The sequence below is a fragment of the Natator depressus genome, chromosome 5, assembly GCF_965152275.1.
Source record: "Natator depressus isolate rNatDep1 chromosome 5, rNatDep2.hap1, whole genome shotgun sequence".
Classification (NCBI taxonomy): Eukaryota; Metazoa; Chordata; order Testudines; family Cheloniidae; genus Natator; species Natator depressus.
In genome coordinates, this window is record NC_134238.1 from 29,514,345 (window position 1) to 29,533,594 (window position 19,250).

The 19,250-nt window shown below is 45.0% G+C and overlaps 1 protein-coding gene across 2 annotated transcripts in view; it reads left to right on the forward strand.

Moving 5' to 3' along the window:
* Window positions 1-6,327: 6,327 nt before the first annotated feature.
* Window positions 6,328-19,250, forward strand: part of ZNF131 (zinc finger protein 131) — a 39,601-nt gene continuing 26,678 nt past the window's right edge. For both annotated transcript variants that reach the window (XM_074953925.1, XM_074953926.1), the window contains exon 1: window positions 6,328-6,435. The gene's annotated coding sequence lies outside the window, so the exon portion shown is untranslated. The remainder of the gene's footprint in view (window positions 6,436-19,250) is intronic.

The following is a 19,250-nucleotide window of genomic DNA, read 5'->3' on the forward strand; positions in this document are numbered from 1 at the left end:
GCATTTTCAGGGAGGCTTCCCAAGGCTTCCCTCCTAAGGCCTATTGTTTTTTTCTATTGGCCCATTGCCCTGAATAGGCCCTTCCCCACCCACTATCTAGACTGAATGCATCTTGTCTAGTGGGCATTACCCAGGTGTAACTACATTTGAAATATAGATGCATAGTCTATATTCATAACTTCAGATACAAAAAAGATACATGCATACAAATAGGATAATCGTATTCAGCAAATCATAAATTTTCCAATGACACCTCACATGACTTATCTTGCATAAAATACATTATAATTATGTCATAATCATATCATCATAATATCACTGCGAAGAATATGGGGTGCAGTGTCAGTGCACCCCATATTGTGGTCATAGTGCAGTGACCATCAATGGCTATGAGCTAGGTTGGGAAGAGATGGTGTCCCTAGCCTCTGTTTGCCAGAAGCTGGGAATGGGTGACAGAGGATGGATCACTTGGTGATTACCTGTTCTGTTCATTCCCTCTGGGGCACCTGGCATTGGCCACTGTCAGAAGACAGGATACTGGGCTAGATGGACCTTTGATCTGACCCAGTATAGCCCTTCTTATGTTCCACCCCATCACAGGATTCTAAAGGAATTCAGTAACAAAATTAGGCAGATCTAAAGATAACCCACCATAAAGATAGTTAAAAATTGATTAGCTACCAATAAATAAAATAATTACGTAACGCAAAGATAGTCAAGTGGATATAGCTTCAACCTTATCTGTTATACTCACTGCAAAGGACAAGTACCATCTGCGATGTTCCAGACAATAGTAAGGAACATTTTTTGGAGGACGGGGAGTATTGCAGGGGATGGCAGCTGGGTGGCTTCTGATTTTCTGGAAGTGCTTAGATTTTTTGAACATGCCTGGAAAAAAGTTGGCCCATAACTCTGTCACCAGAGACAAACTAAGACCCTTACATGGAGTAGCACCTTACCTCACAAATAGTCCTATTCATTTCTGTGGGACTATGCCGAGAGTAAGGTACTTCCAAAAATGAGTAGTATCAAAATGTGACCCAAAGTCTGATCACAGTAGCTGATGGTGCCTGAGAGTCACAGTAGCACTTTGCGATCTTGTTTGCATATTGCAACTGAATTTAAAAATCAGTATTGGGTGAGTAAGGGTCCTTTCAATAGTTCCTCTACACTGCAGCACAAATGGATAGATTTTCCCTTTAATCCACTCCCCAAAATAAATAAATAGCCAGACAGCATGTCTTGAGAGAGGTCTGTCAGGTCCTAGCCCCGCTCTCATTCTCCTAAATTAAATTCTATCATGTGGGTGGACTGGTATAAACATCCATCATCCAGCTGTCCCCAAATGGGGCAATTAGGAGGGTAAAGCAGGAGGTGAGAAGGAAAGAAATAAAAGCTACGAAAGATGGGGAGGAAGAGGAAAAAGATAGGACGACAGACAAAAATATAGACTCATAAATAACAAACAAACCTACCAAGATAGGGAGAAGTTGATGAGATTAAACCCTTTGTGGGAATGGTCAGTACTTCTTAATTGTTATACAGCATTTTGAGCCCACAATACTAGGTGCCTTAGTTGTATTTCAGTCAGCTTGATTACATGCCATTCAAAATTCTGTTCTTTCAACAAGAATTAGACTCATAGTGATATTGAACAAACCTTTAGCTGCATTTTTGTAAAAACTGAGTGCTATCATGAAAGGACTCATCATTCCTAATGCAATTCAGTAAATCAGAAAACAAGAAGGGGACGGTAGACAATTTCTCAACCTTCTAGTCTAACCAGATCCATTAACAAGATATTATTGAATTTCATTGCACCAGGAAATCTGCTGTGCAATAAGAGAGGAAACAGAAGGAACATAAATTTGATTTTGAATCACAAAGGATCCAGGATATCTCTGGATCAAGAACTGAAACTAGCAGTAATTACGAAAATAACTTTCTTAAACAAGCTCAGCAGGAGTTTTGGTTTGGTTTCCAGTTTGTAGCAGGGAAAAGGAGAAATGATGAAGAAAAGGGAGGGGTAAAAGATTAAAATTTCTTGGCTGAAGAGATGTAACTGCTCAACAGATGTAACTTGGCCAAATCTACAGTGTATGTGAATTGACATAGCTCCAGTAATTTAAATAAGCTTATGCCAGTTTACACCAGCTGAAAATCAGGCCTTTCTGTTTCCCGCTGACCACATCTGAAAATTAATGAGTCAGAGTTTGATTCTTCACCGCTTTCCACCTTGTCTGGTCATTTATACCTGTGACAAGTGAGTGCCCAGAGGGTGTAAAATACTCCCCAGTGAGAACTGCATGGACACCGGTGGTGGTATTGCACCAGCATAAAGAGGAGTAATTCCACTGAAGCCAATGACAATGGTGTTAAATGTATATGGTGAAATGGTGTTAGATCAGAATCTGGCTGTGGTGGAATTGGGGCTGCTCTGTAATAATTTATTAATACTGTACTGTGACCAGGTTATTGTAGTGTTTACTATATGAATATGATGATATAACTGTCTGTGGGGAAAACAAGCAAGAAATGGGAAAATATCTTGAGAGAGACACCCTTCTGCCGAAACTTAAGGGACAATGCAAGAGCTATTCGCTTTGATGTTCTGCCTCTGATCCTCTGCAGAGCTCACCTATCTGGTTTTGGGCAGCAGGGTCCAATCCTGGGAAAGTGAGAAGACAGAGGACTTCTGAGTAGACAAAAAGGTGACCCTTTCTCTGCAGGGAGGGAGTCTTGGGAAGCTGTTTGAGAGGCAATAGACTGACACTTGCAGACACTGCTGGGAGTGTCTGAAGAACCCTTTCTACGCTGAGGGCTCCCATCAAAGGATGGTAGGGCTTTAGGTACAATAGATAATCATGTAGATCTTTTGCTGTGTGAAAATACTTTTATTATATTATGCCTAGTTCCTACTGTTAAGATTAATCAATACTTTGGTTTATGAATGCTGTCTGGTCACAGTATTCACTGCTGGTTACCGACTCCTGAAGGGAAGAACCATAGATACCAAACCCAATTGAACCTATTAGGGAAGCACAGTTGATCCATAGAGTCCGGTGTCAGATGGGAGAATCGTGGGCTTCCACCTTACAATAGATAAAGGCATAAGGCCTGAGTAGGGTTACCACCTGTCCAGGTTTTACCCTGACAGTCCAATTTTTTATTTACCTGGACAGTCCAATGGCTTGTGTCCGGGTGCCATTTTAGGGTTGCCAGATGCCCGTTTTTTTACTAGAAATTTCTTGGATGAAGAAAAAAGTCTGGTCGAAAATGGGACCTGGCAGTGTCTGGTCAGATGTATTGACCAGATCAAAAGCCCGGTTACTGAGGGGTGGGCACTAGGTCATTAACCTGTACCAGCCCCTGCTCAGCTGGGGCTGCTTCCTATTGCAGGCAGGCTCCTTGTCAGGCTGCAGCCGCTCCCGTCCCAGTCCCAGAGCAGAGTGAACCCAGCGGGAGCGGGGGAAGGGAGGTGGAGACAATCCAGCAAGCGATGGCAGAAGAGGAGCGAGCAATGGGGCCAGGACCTTGGGAGAAGAGACAGAGAAGGGCGGACCCTTGAGGGAAGAGGCGAAGCAGGAACGCAGCCTTGGAGAAAAGGTGGGGCAGGAGGTGGGACCTCAGGGGTCCAGTTATGAACAATTAGAAAGGTGGCAACCCTAAGCACTCTGATAGACTAGAGAAGGTACAAAGGCGCAGGTAGGCCTGTAACCATAAGACAGGGTAAATTTGTTTTAAAACATCAACAGCCACAGGAAGGTAAATGGGAAAAAAGCAAACACATTTATTTAGCTGCTGTATTTTATGTCATTTCTAATTACTCAGGAAAGCAACTGCATTTGTTAAGTCATTTCCAGAAAGACTGAATTGTTTTTCCTTGTTTGTACATGTATATGTAAAATGTGGAAATGACATATACAAAATAATGGGGTGCTTTTCAAAACTGAATCCTACTTTATGAGAAGTTATTTGTAAAGTACCAGTGTCAATTTAGTTGCAGTCACAAATTGTATACAATAATTTGATCATCTGGAAATGATCAGAGGCCATAAAATCATTTCCTTATGGTTGAACTATTGCTGGTTTCACATTTTTTCCAGTACAGTGCCAGGAATTGCATCTCTCCTACTGAAGGTTATTAATTTGACATTAAATTACAATTAGTTGGCACAAATAAAGCTACAGCAGCCATTCTGTGTTTTTATGTTATGAACAAAACAAGCTACTGAACAGCTGCTGGAAGCTTTGAATACCTAGGAATGCAGGTTTTGCCAAGGACTATTTAAAAATGTTCAATTGAATTTCACTGAATTTTCATTTTGTTTGCTGTTAGTAGGATTTGTTCACTAACACACACAGTTAAAGTACAAGCAGTTATTCCATCTATGAACGAGAAGCGGAGCCCCAAGATAAGGGAGCCCAGGCAGCTATGGCCCTTGGGAAAGGAGCAACAGCCAACTGGCCATTAAAGATGAGCTCAGTAACATCAATTTCGCAAGTGAGCACATACGAACCTGTCATAATAGCCACAAGTCTGTGGGAAAGCTTATGAATGTGCTCCTTTTTTGCTAATATCCTAGACGTGCGCCATTAATAGCTAGTTTCACATTGCTGGGATTGTGACAGGGTGTGGGAAGGTTGGTTGATTGGCGTTGATAGTGCCTGTGATATTGCAATCCCGTGCAGTAGCTTCGGGGACCATTGCAGTACATTTATGAATTATTTGTATATGCTGTGTTCTACTCCACGGGGGAGGATTACCGCAACGCCACAGGGATTATTAAACAACAGGGATTATTAAACAACTCAAGAGATGCATCACCCTTTGGAGTAGTTTATATATACTGGTTCAGACTGGGTTTTCCAAAACTAGGAAACAAAAATAATGGCTTTTGGTATAATAGGATGATGTGAAACTGACTGGCAGTCTTTCTTTTGATTCAGCAGATAGGACCTTTGGTCCTAAGCAGACCTCAACACTGAAGAGCTCGAAGGGGTGTTGGCTTCCCAGATTCCCCACGTGGAAGTTGGGTGATTTCTGGTATGTTTAGTAAGAGTGCAAGAACTTTTTATTGTATTTATGTTTTCTCTGTAATGCTTTTGTCCTATGAATAAATATACTTTGCTTTGGAAGAGCTGTGTGGTAACTTGTAATGGCTGACCTACACTAGTCATTGTCCTCAGAAAAAGCACATCCCAGAGCTGGTCTTTAGCAGACTAGCTTCCTGAGGCTATCACAGTGTATGGGAGGGGGCTGTGCAGCCCTTAAACCCCAGTCAGAAAGGACTGGAACATAGGTCCCTGCTGAGAGACAAGTGACTGCTGGAGGCTTGAGACCCAACTGGGCACTCCTGGAGGGGAAAATGGTAATACACATGTTCTTACCCTAAAATTGTGACATTGTCGTCTCGTTTTTCCCCCTCCTGGGCATTGAAATGTTATATCCTTTTGAGTCATCTAAGGCCTGGTCTATACTAGGAAATTAGGTTGATATAAATACATCACTCAGGGGTGTGAAAAATCCACGTCTGAGCGACAGTTAAACCAACCTAACACCAGGCACAGACAGCACTAGGTTGACAGGAGACCAAGCTACCACTTCTCGTGGAGATGAAGTATGAAGCCCTGCAGCTCCACTGCCGCAACATTTTAAAGTGTAGACAAGCTTTGTCAACAAGGCTCCTAGTAGACGCACCTCGACTAAAACGTCCTTCTCCTGGAGGAAGGATGTGCTGTTAATGTACAGGGGGGAGGATTAGGCACAGATGCCGGTGTTGGTAGCAGGATCATGGCCGGCCGGTGAACTTGGGGAGACTAGCCCCCTGCCCTGCCCTGCCCCTACCCTGGCCTGAAGGGGGGACGGGCGGGGGGGCAAAACAAAATTAAAGGTAAAATAGATCAGAGCAGGAAACTTGAAACAAGCTGGAAATACTGATCACGGGGAAGGTTTTCGGCAGTGTAAAGCCTGCGACTCGAGCAGCAGGCCGGAGGCCTGGTCGAGTGGGACTAGAACCGGCACTGTGCCCTGGGATGAGACACGTGGGCCCTCGCTAGGGAGCAGACAGCAGCCTCTGGGGCACTTCTAGCCGCCGCCCCGCTTCCGCAGAGCAGAGACCCCCGGCACAGCGCGGGCCGATCTCCCGCTTCGGCAGCAGCGGCCACGTACTCCTGAACTTGGAGAGCCCATCCCGCGGCTCCCAGAATGCAACGCGCCACGCCATTCCTGGCGGAGACTATGACTCCCAGCGTCCCCCGGGTCAGCTGGTTCCAAGCGCCCTGTGGTGCTAAAGGTCATCGTGCCGTCACTTCCGGTACGCAGTGCAGGCCGGGAATGCGAGTCGCGATTGGCCGGCGCCCTCCCCGCTTTTCGGCGAGCTGGGGGAGCAGGAAGCGGTAGAGCCGGCGAGACGAGGCGAGAGGCTCCTCGCGGTGAGTACCAGGCGCAACGCCCATCCCCCCTCGGGGCGCGCGCGTCTCCGGGGTGCGACCCCGGCCGGGAGGGGGATTGAAAAGGGATCGATTTAATGCGCGCTTTGATGACGTAATAACGACTACAGGGCCCGAGGCGCCGCCAGGTGCCTGGCTCAGGCTGTTCCTTCCGCCCGCCTCACGGTGGGGGCCCGGCCGCGCCAAGTCCCCGCTCGTAGCAGCTTGGTAGCCCGTTGTTCTGTCGCCGAGTTATCCGACACCCGCGGGCGCTCCACACGTCTAGGCCTTCCGCCTTCCCTAGCGCCTGGCTCTTAGCGAACGTCCATTGGCTCGTGTCCTGCCTGGGTGTCACCCACTTCCCTGCAATTGGCTGGAGTGTATTTGATTGGCAGCAAGTTTTCCCTATTGGGGTCGAGAGTTGAGGTCATGTGACCAGCTTGGGCTGGGGCGCTGAGGTTCGAACCCGGGGAAGCTGCGCTCTTTGGGCACGTGGCAGCCCTGCCTGGCCCTGCTGGGCGTGAGGCAGGGGGCGCCACGTGCCCACCCCCACTGTGCTCCATGTTGCAGGGGGCGCAGAGGGGACGAGACACTACCCACCCCACCGTGCTTCTGGGGGTGGTCACGACGTGGAGGGCGTGAGACGTGTCCTGCTTCACCTTGCTCCATTCCTACTAGGCAGTCACTGTACTGCTTCCCTGCTGCAGGGTCACAATGCCATGGGGACCTAACACATCCCACCTTGTCTCATGCTCCATCCATGGTGTGGGGACGGGACATTATGTGTCCTCTTCCACTTCACCATGTTCCATCCCTGCTGCAATGGGACAATACGAAAAGGGAACATAGTGAATTACCAAATCTAATGGCAGATGATGATGCAGAGAGAAAAATAACACCTACCTCTTGGGGAGATGCTGAAAAAAGGAGCTGACTCATGTCATGGAAGGGATATGATCTATTTTGCCTTGAATGAATGCACCATAGAGAGAGGATGAGTGTCTTACTTGGCACAGTGCTGCAGAGGAGACTGTAATGCATTGCACGCTGCCATGTGCTTTCTTGAGGGTTTGCAGGAGGGAGTATGGCCTTGCATATGATAATGCTTGACCTGTCTTCTGGAATTGACCAACATACTATGCTTGGATGAGGATGGAACAACGAGCTCAGAGTCATGGTGCTTACATAGGGTGACCAGATGTCCTGATTTTTGGGGCCTTTTCTTACATAGGAACCTATTACCCCCCATCCTGATTTTTCACACTTGCTATCTGGTCACCCTATGCTTACATGAGCTGTACGTTTCCATAAAGCAGAGGATGGCTGCAATAAACTGTTCTAGGTTAGCTTGACACGGTTCTTTGCCATTGTGACAGCATACACTGGGCAGTTTGGTGCAATGTTTCCTTTCTGTTGATTAGCATACAGGTCTTGTGAATGACAGTAGTTCAAATAGATCTATGATTAAAAATATTTTGTTATTGCTAAAAGAAAAGGAGTACTTGTGGCACCTTAGAGACTAACCAATTTATTTGAGCATAAGCTTTCGTGAGCTACAGCATCCAATGAAGTGAGCTGTAGCTCACGAAAGCTTATGCTCAAATAAATTGGTTGGTCTCTAAGGTGCCACAAGTACTCCTTTTCTTTTTGCGAATACAGACTAACACGGCTGCTACTCTGAAACCTTTGTTATTGCTGACAACTTGATTAATGCTGCACGTGTATCCTGGCTTTTGAGCTAATAGATAACATAACAGGCTACATCTTTATTTAGTGATCACAAACTGATTTATCCCACCATCATTACTTCTGTCACTTTTATTTTAGCAGTTCCTATCTATGTGTATTTATAGATTGCTTATATCCCTGTAGTAGCTAAACCAGGGGTCTCAAACTCCCGGCCCGCGGGCCATCTGCGGCCTGAGAACCTCCGCAATGTGGCCCGCAGAGTTCCAGCAGTTTTGGGGCCGAGTCTCTCCCTTGGCCCCACCTGCCGCCCCGGGCACTCCCACTCGCCCCCCGTCCCCTGGGCGATTTGCAATGGCCCGGGGCCCTGCCCACCACTGGCAAGGATGTTGAGCGGCTTCCTGCCAGCTTGCTCCATGTGGTTGCCAGCCCCTCCCTGCAGCTCCTGGGCAGGGCTGTGCCTCTGCCCCCGCCCCGAGTGCCCCTGCGGCTAATGGGACGCTTTGGGGGTGGTGCCTGGAGGCAGCAGTGCACGGAGGCCCCCCACCCGGCCCTGCCTTAGAGCCCCAGGAAAGCGCTGCACCCTCCAACTCCCTCTCAGAGCCTGCACCCCCTCCCCACATACCCCCTCCAGCCCCCAAACTCCCTCCCAGAGCCTGCACCCCCTTCCCACACAACCTCTCCCACCCCTCCTCCCTCCCAGAGCCTGCAACCTCACCCCCTCCTCCTGCAGCCCACCCCCTGTCCCAGCCCAGAGCCTGCACCCAGCACCCAATCTCCATCCCAGAGCCTGTACCCCAGACCCCCTCCCCCACCCAAACTCCCTCCCAGAGCCCAACCTCTCACTCCTTCTGCACAAAATTACCTCCCAGAGCCTGCACCCCAATCCCCTACCCCAGACCTCCTCCCCCACCCAAACTCCCTCCCAGAGCTTTAGGCAGGTGCGGGGGCGGAGTTTTGGGGGTCCAAGTTCTGGGCAGCAAGAGTGACATTATTGGCCCGCTGGGAGGATTTGAGGATTGGCACTGGCCCGAAGGTAAATTGAGTTTGAGACTCCCGATCAAAACACTGAGTTTTAACTATTTCTCATAATAATGCTGTCCTCCTATCTTTCAATTTATTGAGAGATTCGTTCTTTGGATTTTTTTTTATTTTTACTTTTTTTACAGTATTCCACTTTAGCGTATAAATATTCTAAAACTATGAGTCTTAGGGAATGAAGTGAAATATACAAAGCTCTGTTCTTCTGTGATTTAGAGAATTTGCCTTCAGAAAAATGAGCTGTGGATAAGTCCAGTTTGGAAAGTTCTTTGGGGCTTTCAGACATTTTTGAACATAGGAGGCATTCTACCTCTTACCCCCCATTCTGGAGAACAATTACTGTTCTTTGGTTCTGGAGATTCTTTACATATGTTCTGCATTTTTGCACTTTGGTATCACTTGGGGATATTTTGCATATAGTTTGAACTTCCACAAGAGAAAAACATGGTGCAGCATGTAATGGACAAGAACCTTCCAAAGCATGCAGTGAAGCATGGTTCCTTTGAGGTAAATTCACTGCTGATCTAGGTTGGTGAAACTCCATTAGTTTCAGTGGAGTTGAGATTGCTTATGGCAGGAATTAATTTCATGGAATCATAGACTTTAAAGTCAGAAGGGACCATTATGGTCGTCTAGTCTGACCTGCACAAAGCAGGCCACAGAATCTCACCCACCCCTGCGATAAACCTCTCACCTATGTCTGAGCTCTTGGAGTCCTCAAATCATGGTTTAAAGACTTCAAGGTGCAGAGAATCCGCCAGCAAGTGACCCATGCCCCATGCTGCAGAGGAAGGCAAAAAACCCCTAGGGCCTCTTCCAATCTGACCGCCCTGGAGGAAAATTCCTTCCCGACCCCAAATATGGCAATCAGCTGAACCCTGAGCATGTGGACAAGATTCACCAGCCAGATACCCAGGAAAAATTCTCTGTAGTAACTCAGATCCCACCCCATCTAACATCCCATCACAGGCCATTGGGCCTATTTACCATTAATAGTTAAAGATCAATTAATTGCCAACATCATGTTATCCCATCATACCATCTCCTCCATAAACTTATCGAGTTTAATCTTGAAGCCAGATAGGTCTTTTGCCCCCACTGCTTCCCTTGGAAGGCTGTTCCAGAACTTCACTCCTCTGATGGTTAGAAACCTTCGTCTAATTTCAAGTCTAAACTTCCTGGTGGCCAGTTTATATCCATTTGTTCTTGTGTCCACATTGGTACTGAGCTTAAATAATTCCTCTCCCTCCGTGGCATTTATCCCTCTGATATATTTACAGACAGCAATCATATCTCCCCTCAGCCTTCTTTTGGTTAGACTAAACAAGCCAAGCTCCTTGGGTCTCCTTTCATAAGACAGGTTTTCCATTCCTCGGATCATCCTAGTAGCCCTTCTCTGTACCTATTCCAGTTTGAATTCATCCTTCTTGTACATGGGAGACCAGAACTGCACACAGTGTTCCAGATGAGGTCTCACCAGTGCCTTTTAAAATGGTACTAACACCTCCTTATCTCTACTGGAAATACCTCGCCTGATGCATCCCAACCCTCTCTAGCTTTTTTTTACGGCCATATCACATTGGCGGCTCATAGTTATCCTGTGATCAACCAATAATCCAAGGTCCTTCTCCTCCTCTGTTACTTTCAAATAATGCGTCCCAAGCTTATAACAAAAATTCTTGTTGTTAATCCCTAAATGCATGACGTTGCACTTTTCACTATTTAATTTCATCCTATTACTCCAGTTTACAAGGTCATCCAGATCTTCCTGTATGATGTCCCGGTCCTCCTCTGCATTGGCAATACCTCCCAGCTTTGTGTCATCCTCAAACTTTATTAGCGCATTCCCACTTTTTGTGCCAAGGTCAGTAATAAAAAGATCGGTCCCAAAACCAATCCCTGAGGAACTCCACTGGTAACCTCCCTCCAGCCTGACAGTTCACCTTTCAGTATGACCCAATGTAGTCTCCCCTGTAACCAGTTCCTTATCCACCTTTCAGTTTTCATACTGATCCCCATCTTTTCCAATTTAGCTAATAATTCCCCATGTGGAACCATATCAAATGCCTTACTGAAATCGAGGTAAATTAGATCCACTGCGATTCCTTTGTCTAAAAAATCTGTTACCTTCTCAAAGAAGAAGATCAGATTGGTTTGGCATGGTCTATCTTTTGTAAAACCATGTTGTATTTTGTTCCAATTACCATTGACCTCAGTGTCCTTAATTTTTTTCCAAGACCTTGCATACTACAGATGTCAAACTAACAGGCCTGTAGTTATCCAGATCACTTTTTTTCCCTTTCTTAAAAATCAGAACTGTGTTAGCAATTCTCCAGCCATACGGTACAACCCGAGTTTACAGATTCATTAAAAATTCTTGCTAATGGGCTTGCAATTTCATGTGCCAGTTGCTTTAATATTCTGGGATGAAGATTATCTGGGCCCCCCTGATTTAGTCCCATTAAGCTATTCGAGTTTGGCTTCTGCCTCAGATGTGGTAATATCTACCTCCATATCCTCATTCCCATTGGTCATGCTACCATTATCCCTAAGATCCTCATTAGCTTTATTAAAGATTGAGGCAAAGTATTTGTTTAGATATTGGGCCATGCCTAGATTATTCTTAACCTCCACTCCATCCTCAGTGTTTAGCGGTTCCACTTCTTCTTTCTTTGTTTACTTCTTATTTATATGGCTATAGAACCTTTTATTATTGGTTTTAATTCCCTTTGCAAGGTCCAACTCTACTTGACTTTTAGCCTTTCTCACTTTATCCCTACATGTTCTGACCTCAATAAGGTAGCTTTCCTTGCTGATCCCTCCCATCTTCCACTCCCTGTATGCTTTCTCCTTTTTCTTAATCACCTCTCTGAGATGCTTGCTCATCCATCTTGGTCTACAACTCCTGCCTATAAATTTTTTCCCCTTTCTTGGGATGCAGGCTTCTGATAGTTTCTGCAACTTTAACTTGAAGTAAATCCAGGCCTTCTCCGCCTTTAGATCCACAAGTTCTTCAGTCCAATCCACTTCCCTAACTAATTTCCTTAATTTTTTTAAAGTTAGCCCTTTTGAAATCAAAAACCTCAGTCACAGATCTATTTTTGTTTATCCTTCCATTTAGTTTGAACTGAATTACCTCATGATCGCCCAAACCAAGGTTGTCCCCTACAACCATTTCTTCTATGAGGTCCTCACTACTCACCAAAACCAAATCTAAAATGGCATCCCCTCTTGTTGGTTCAGCAACTAGTGGTAAAGGAATCCATCAGCTATCGCATCTAGGAGAATCTGAGCCCTATTATTATTACTAGCATTTGTCCTCCAGTCTATATCTGGGAAGTTAGTCTCCCATGATCACACAATTCCCATTAGTATTTACTTCATTAAAAACATTTAAAGAGGTCTCCATCCATATCCAAATCAGATCTCAGTGGTCTATAGCACATCCCAAGCACTATCCCAGGGGAGGCTCTAGTAGCTTTCTTCCCCAATGTGATTTTTGCCCAGACAGACTCTTACCCATTCCATCACTTCTTATTTCTTTACAGTCTACCTCATCATTGATATACAATGTTACTCTGCCACCTTTGCCTTTATTTCTCTTTCCTAAACAGCACATACCCTTCAATACCTGTACTCCTGTCATGACTACTATTCCACCATGTTTCTGTTATCCCTATAATATCTGGTTTCACTTCCTGCACCAGTAGCTCTAGTTCCTCCATTTTGTTATCTAGGCTCCTCGCATTAGTGTACAAACATCTTAATTTTTGCTGTTTGGCTTCGCTCACATTCTTTACCTGATTAGGCACAGACATTCTAATGCCAGTATCACCTATTAGACTGGTATCTACACTACTCTTCCTCCTGATGTCCATTCTCCTACCCACGGCTGTATCCTTTCTTACTTGGTTTTCTTCTCTCTTGATGTTAAAATCCGGCGTGGAGATTACCTAGACATCTCCCAACCATCTCCCCCAAATTCCTAGTTTAAAGCTCTCTTAATCAGTTGTGCCAGTCTCCATCCTAGAAGTCTATTTCCCTCCCTACTCAGGTGAAGTCCATCCTAAGAGAACAGTCCTCTGTCCATGAATGCCTCCCAGTGGCCATACATCCCAAAGCCCTCCTTATAGCATCACGGCCTGAGCCATCTGTTGATCATCATAATCTTGTCACACCTTTGTTGCGGTTCTCTGGGAACAAGCAGAATCCCACAAGAGATCACTTGAAGCATTTCCTTAAGCATCTTCCCCAGCCTGGCATAATCTCCCTTGATACGTTCCAGTGAGAATCTAGCCATATCATTTGTTCCCACATTAAGGAAATCAGTGGATTCTTTCCCGGTCCCGTTAGGATCCTCTTCAGCCTCAGGTCCACATCCCGTATCTTAGCACCCGGCAGACAGCACACCCTTCTGTTCTCTGGATCAACTCTGGTTACAGGCCGGTCTGTTCTTCTCAGTAAGGAGTCCCTAGTCATGTAGACCTGCCTTTTCCTGGTGATGGTGCAATTCTCTAGTTTATCCCCTGTTTCCTCTGGCTGCAAGTCCTCTCGATTCCTATTTTCCCTTGCAATCCTCTGCAACCCATCCTGTATCCTCCTGGGGCTCATATTTGGTGTTATCTCCATTGCCTCTTCCCCTCTTCCTATAGGACTAGCTGCTCTTTTCTTCCTTGCCCCCTCACCTTCAGTGACCACCTGTTGTGCCCCTTCTTCATTTTCCAACTCCTCAAACCTGTTCCTGAACTCTTTCTCCTTCACTAGCCTGTCTTTTCCTTTGCCTGGTTCTCTTAGTCACATGCTTCCACTTTCCTCACCCAGCAGTTTCCCTTCAGAGTTCTTTGGTCCTGCTTCCATCAGCAAGTCTGAGCTTTTCCCTTCAGCCTCTTCATGTCTTTGCTCCATCATCTGCTCGAACCCCCTTCTAAACTCAACCAGAGTTTCCACCTGCATCTCCAATCCTCGGATCTTTTCTTCTATCAGCTCTATCAGGCGGCACTTCATGCAGACGAAACTCTTTTCAGGTCCCCCCTCCAGGATCATGTACATGCCACAGCTTCCACATCCAGTCATCTTCACTGTGTCTTCCACTGCTTGGGTCACTACCACTGCTGCCTCTGTGTCTGTCATAGCCTTCTCACCTAAGTCCTGTTAGTCTGGGAAACGCAGACCAAACCAAAACACTACCACCCACAGCAAACAAACCCCCAACGAGCACCAAAACACTGCCAGACCACCACACACTTCCTTCACTTGCCTGTCTGTTCCTCTGCCTGGTTCTCCTCGTCTTCCCCCCAAAAAAACTCCCCAACAGAACTCCCACTCAAACTCCCCTGTTTACAGCTCTGTTTGCTGTGTGCCGCTGCATTTGTTCCCATCACTGCATTTTTTTCAGTTTGTAAATCTCTGCCGACCTCCAACTATAAAGATAAAAAAAATACTAAATGCAAAAAAAATCCAAATGAGTTATAATAGTGATCTGATTCCATATGAGGAAAAGAACGTTGTCATTACTGTCCACCCAGGCCAAACATGATAAGGCATTACTCTTGTGTTCTCTGGAAGTAGTAAAATATGCACAGAAGTAAGGGAGCAATGGTGTTAAAAAGGGGTTATATTACCTGTTATCTGAGTACAGCAAAGGGACCATTTCTTATTCACTTATCAAGCTGTCAGCTTCCTCCTCCAATTGACCCATGATGCCAACCTATATTGCCCACTTGCTAAATTTTCAAACAAGAATCTCTGTGCTTTCTCCGATGCTGCCCCTTACACTTGAAAGAGCTTCCCAGATCCATGTGCAAAGTTACTCCATTGTCCTTCAAAACCCTCCTTAAGTCTCTCCTTTTCCATGATGCCTATGGGTGTGAGACCCGTCTATCATGCTGACCAATATTGTTTCCTTCTGTTTCCCCATCTGTCTGCACCCATCTTTTGGCTCTTCTTTTAAACTTAGATTGAACTCTTTGGAGCAGGAATTGTCTGTTCTGCTTGTACTGCACCTAGCACAATGAGGTCCTGATCCATGACTAGGGTTTCTAGTAGTAGTAGTAATAATAATAATAATTAAAAATAAAAGTGTTTATAAACTTACAACAGCACATATATATTTGACTATAAGTATTTACTTACGTTATTCTGAGGTGGATTTGAACTACCAGTTACTACAAAAGATCTTCAGTCCTACTACTTTGTGGTGAGATTTGATCAGATCATACAAGTTAAGCAGTAGGTACTTGTTTGGGAGACTTCCTAGGAAAACTTGGATGGGGAAACAGAGTAGCTGACACTGATTTTGGAGTCCGTACACAACACCGTGCTTTGGAGTCAGTACTCAACACCATGCAGCTTTGTTGAGGAGATACTGCGCTGCTGGAGAGGCTTCTGGAGGTGATAGAGAAAAGTCATTAAAGATTACATCGTGTGTTTTGTAGCATGAAGCACTGATATGCACCGTATATCAAATAGGCTAATTTAAATCTTTATTAGCTGCATATGCAGTGCAATGTATAAGGCCCAAGGAAACTCCTGGTAGTTTGACGTGCAAGCTTCAAAGTCTTGTAGCGGCAGCCTCACTAATTGGAACTAATTTCAATTTCTGAGATAACAGAGAGAGTAAGGTGTAATCCCTGTGTAATATACACTGCTGCATTTTAATAAACAGTGAGAGGGAATCTTAAGTACTTGAGTCATAGAATTAGAGATGCAACTGCAGCTGGCAGGAAGACAGAAAGCTGCACCCTAAAACAGGGGTGGGCAAACTTTTTGGCCCGAGGGCCACATCGGGGTGTGAAACTGTATGGAGGGCCAGGTAGGGAAGGCTGTGCCTCCCCAAACAGCCTGGCCCCTGCCCCCATCCAACTCCTCCCACTTCCTGCCCCCGACTGTCCCCCTCAGAATCCCCGACACATCCAACCCCCCCGGAACTCCCTGCCCCTTATCCAACACCTCCCAGCCCCCCACTCCCTGCTCCCTTACGATGCCACTCAGAGTGGCAGGAGCTCGCAACCACGCCGCCCGTGCTGCCCAGCAGTGCGGCAGGCCAGAGCGTGGGTGGCATGGCTACAGCGGAGGGGGGACAGCGGGGGAGGGGCCGGGGGCTAGCCTCCCCGACTGGGAGCTCAAGAGCCGGGCAGGACGGTCCCGCAGTTTGGATATGGCCCGCAGGCCGTAGTTTGCCCACCTCTGCCCTAAAATAATCTCCATTCACTACATAGACACCCCAAGCTGTATAGAAATAGGATATTTTTAGCACCATTACTTAGTTTTTATAGGTTCTCCATTGTCTCCTTTGAGTCTGGAAAATATTCGTGTCACAAAAACCACTGTCACAATTGGCACTAGTTGGCACCCTTACTGGCAGTGTCAGCAGTTTGTAAGGATTGAAGGGGCATGGAGAATGGACTAATCTCTTACTCTGAGAAGTAGTCTGCCTGATGTGAGGGGTAGCTTTCGCTCCCACTATGCTTACTGGTCATGTTCTTTGGATAAATCAATGGCTTTTGACTTCCAAGACTATCAACCTGACACCTCTCACATAAACTAAATTCACACTTTTTTGTAATGTATGAGCTGAGTTTTTTGCTGATTATCTGTACTTCCCTTCACAGGAGTGGGGACAAAGAGCATAATTTTAGTTTTAGCTTTAGTTAGCATTTTATCTGTATATTCCCACCCCTCTACCTTGGAAAAATGAATGATAATTTCACCCTGTCAGTTAATTCCATTTCTGTTAGACTATGATCTAACAAGAAAAACTGCTGTTTGGAGAATAAATGCGGTATCTTTGGTATCCTGCCAAAATTTCAGCTTTGGTCATTAACTTTGTCTACCTCAATTCAATGTTTTCCCCTATTGGTACACTGAATACTTCATTTCGTATTCCAAAGTTTTGTTGTTTTGCTGTGTGCTTGTTATAGTGTCGCTGTGCTTCAACTCGGAGGTAGCATTTCACTGGTATCATTTGGCATTTGGGATCTTTCAGGATAAAGGTCACTATTATTAGTTTATCTAAATCTTTTCAGGATTCTGTCTGCTATGTTTTTGAGTTTACCTGTGAGAGACACAATGATTTATGAAAGCCACAACAGACACATTGTTAATGAGGATTAGGAATAATCCAAGTCTTTTCCAAAATAATTTCAAAACATTGTATTACTTTATGATAAGTTAACGCTTGCTATCAAATGCATTTCAGCCTATGGAAATAAATCCTTCATAAGGTGTGAGTGTGATCACCTGGCTTATGTAATTCACAGGAATTGGGGTACTCCTGACAACTCTGAGAACTAGTAATGGAAGCATGGAGCTTACTTGTCAGACTGATTCTTAACCATTGAGGCTTGTACTGTTACTCCATGGATGAGGAAAATGCAGCAATGAGGAAAAGATACAAAAAGTTTGGAAAAAGCAATTTCTGGAGGTTAAACTGCTTTTGAATATATGGAAGTTATAAGAGCTGGGATTTGGGGGTTTTTCCTTTGATTTTACATTAGCAGAATCCTTAGGGAATTTTACCTGTAATTCCAAGTTGCCTGTCTATTATGTATCTTAGTTTCTACTTCTTATAGTAGACATAGTGATGGCAAACAGAAATAGATTTCTTTAAGCAAGCATTTTTATTTTTTCTGTTTGGTGAGTTGGACATATTCTAAATAGGGCATTTTCCTTAAACAAACATACAAACAAACAACAACCCAAGGAGGGATCTGTTCTATGGAGAAATAGGATAGCAACAGCTTTCCACCAACTTGGCATCTGTAAAATCTAATCCTATGCCTAGAGACAAAATGTCTCCTTATCATAACAATAGAGTTTTGTCCCCAGGCTTCCACTCCACCTTTTTATTTCCACCCCACACCACTCCAAGACACAAGCATGTTAAATACTTCCTTACCTCCAACAGCCACATATGAGGTCTTGTCTACACTTGAAATGCTACAGCACTTCAGTGTAGACACTACCTATGTCAATGGGAGGGGTTCTCCTGTTGCAATAGTTCTCAAACTGGGGGTCATGACCCCTCAGGGGGTCACAAGGTTATTACACAGGGGATCACGAGCCCAACCCCGCTTTGCCTCCAGCATTTATAATAGTGCTAAATATTTTAAATATATATATATATATATATATATATATATATATATATTTAATTTTATTTATAAGGGTGGGGGTCACACTCAGAGGCTTGCTGTGTGAAAGAGCTCACCAATACAAAAGTTTGAGAACCACTACAACAGGTAATCTGCCTCACCGAGAGGCATTAGCTAGGTCAATAGGAAAAAATTTCCATTGACCTAGTGCTGTCTACAAGGGGGGTTAGGTTGGCTTAACTCTGTAACTTGGGTATAAATTTTTTGCACCCCTAAGATGTGTAGCTGAGCTGACCCGTCTTCTTAGTGTAGACCTGAGAGTTAGCAAGCTTGGTAATGTCAGATGGATAGTAGTGGATAGGTTCAAGGGATCGGCTCATGTTCAAAGGAGGAGGCTCTCTGATTCTGGTTGAGGAAAACCAGGCAGTTAGATTAATTATGAAGACTTTGTTCTAATCTTTCATGGAACTCTGTGGATCTCCACTTCGTGCACCCACACCATACGCTTCTGTTACTGCAGCCACCATGATAATACAGCTGGCAATGCATCTCTAATTTAATGTAAGATACTCTCTCTTCTGTTCTCCCACATGCTATTCCTCCACGTACTTAGTACCTAAGTACAGATTAATCACTAACTATAGATATGAAATTTCATGAAGGAAACATCTTTGATGTGACTATTGCCTGGCACCCTACCCGCAAGCAGGAGAAAAGGTATAAAGACACATTCAACCCTGGTATCTTTGTCTTCTTTGTCTGGAACCAATTGTTCTTTGAGCTGAATTAAGTTCACTCAAAAGACATTAAGCTCTTGCATTGTTCAGATTTACTTCCAAAGAAAGTTTGGGTCTGCAGCAGAGGGCTTTCTTTTCGACATCCTTCAGTAGTGGGAGTCTTCTTCTGAACTCCATTTTATACAGTTCCACAACTCAGAAAAGCCCTAGGTTAGGTGCAAAGTCTTATTCCAAATTTCTTCGCTGCTGTACCCCACAGAAT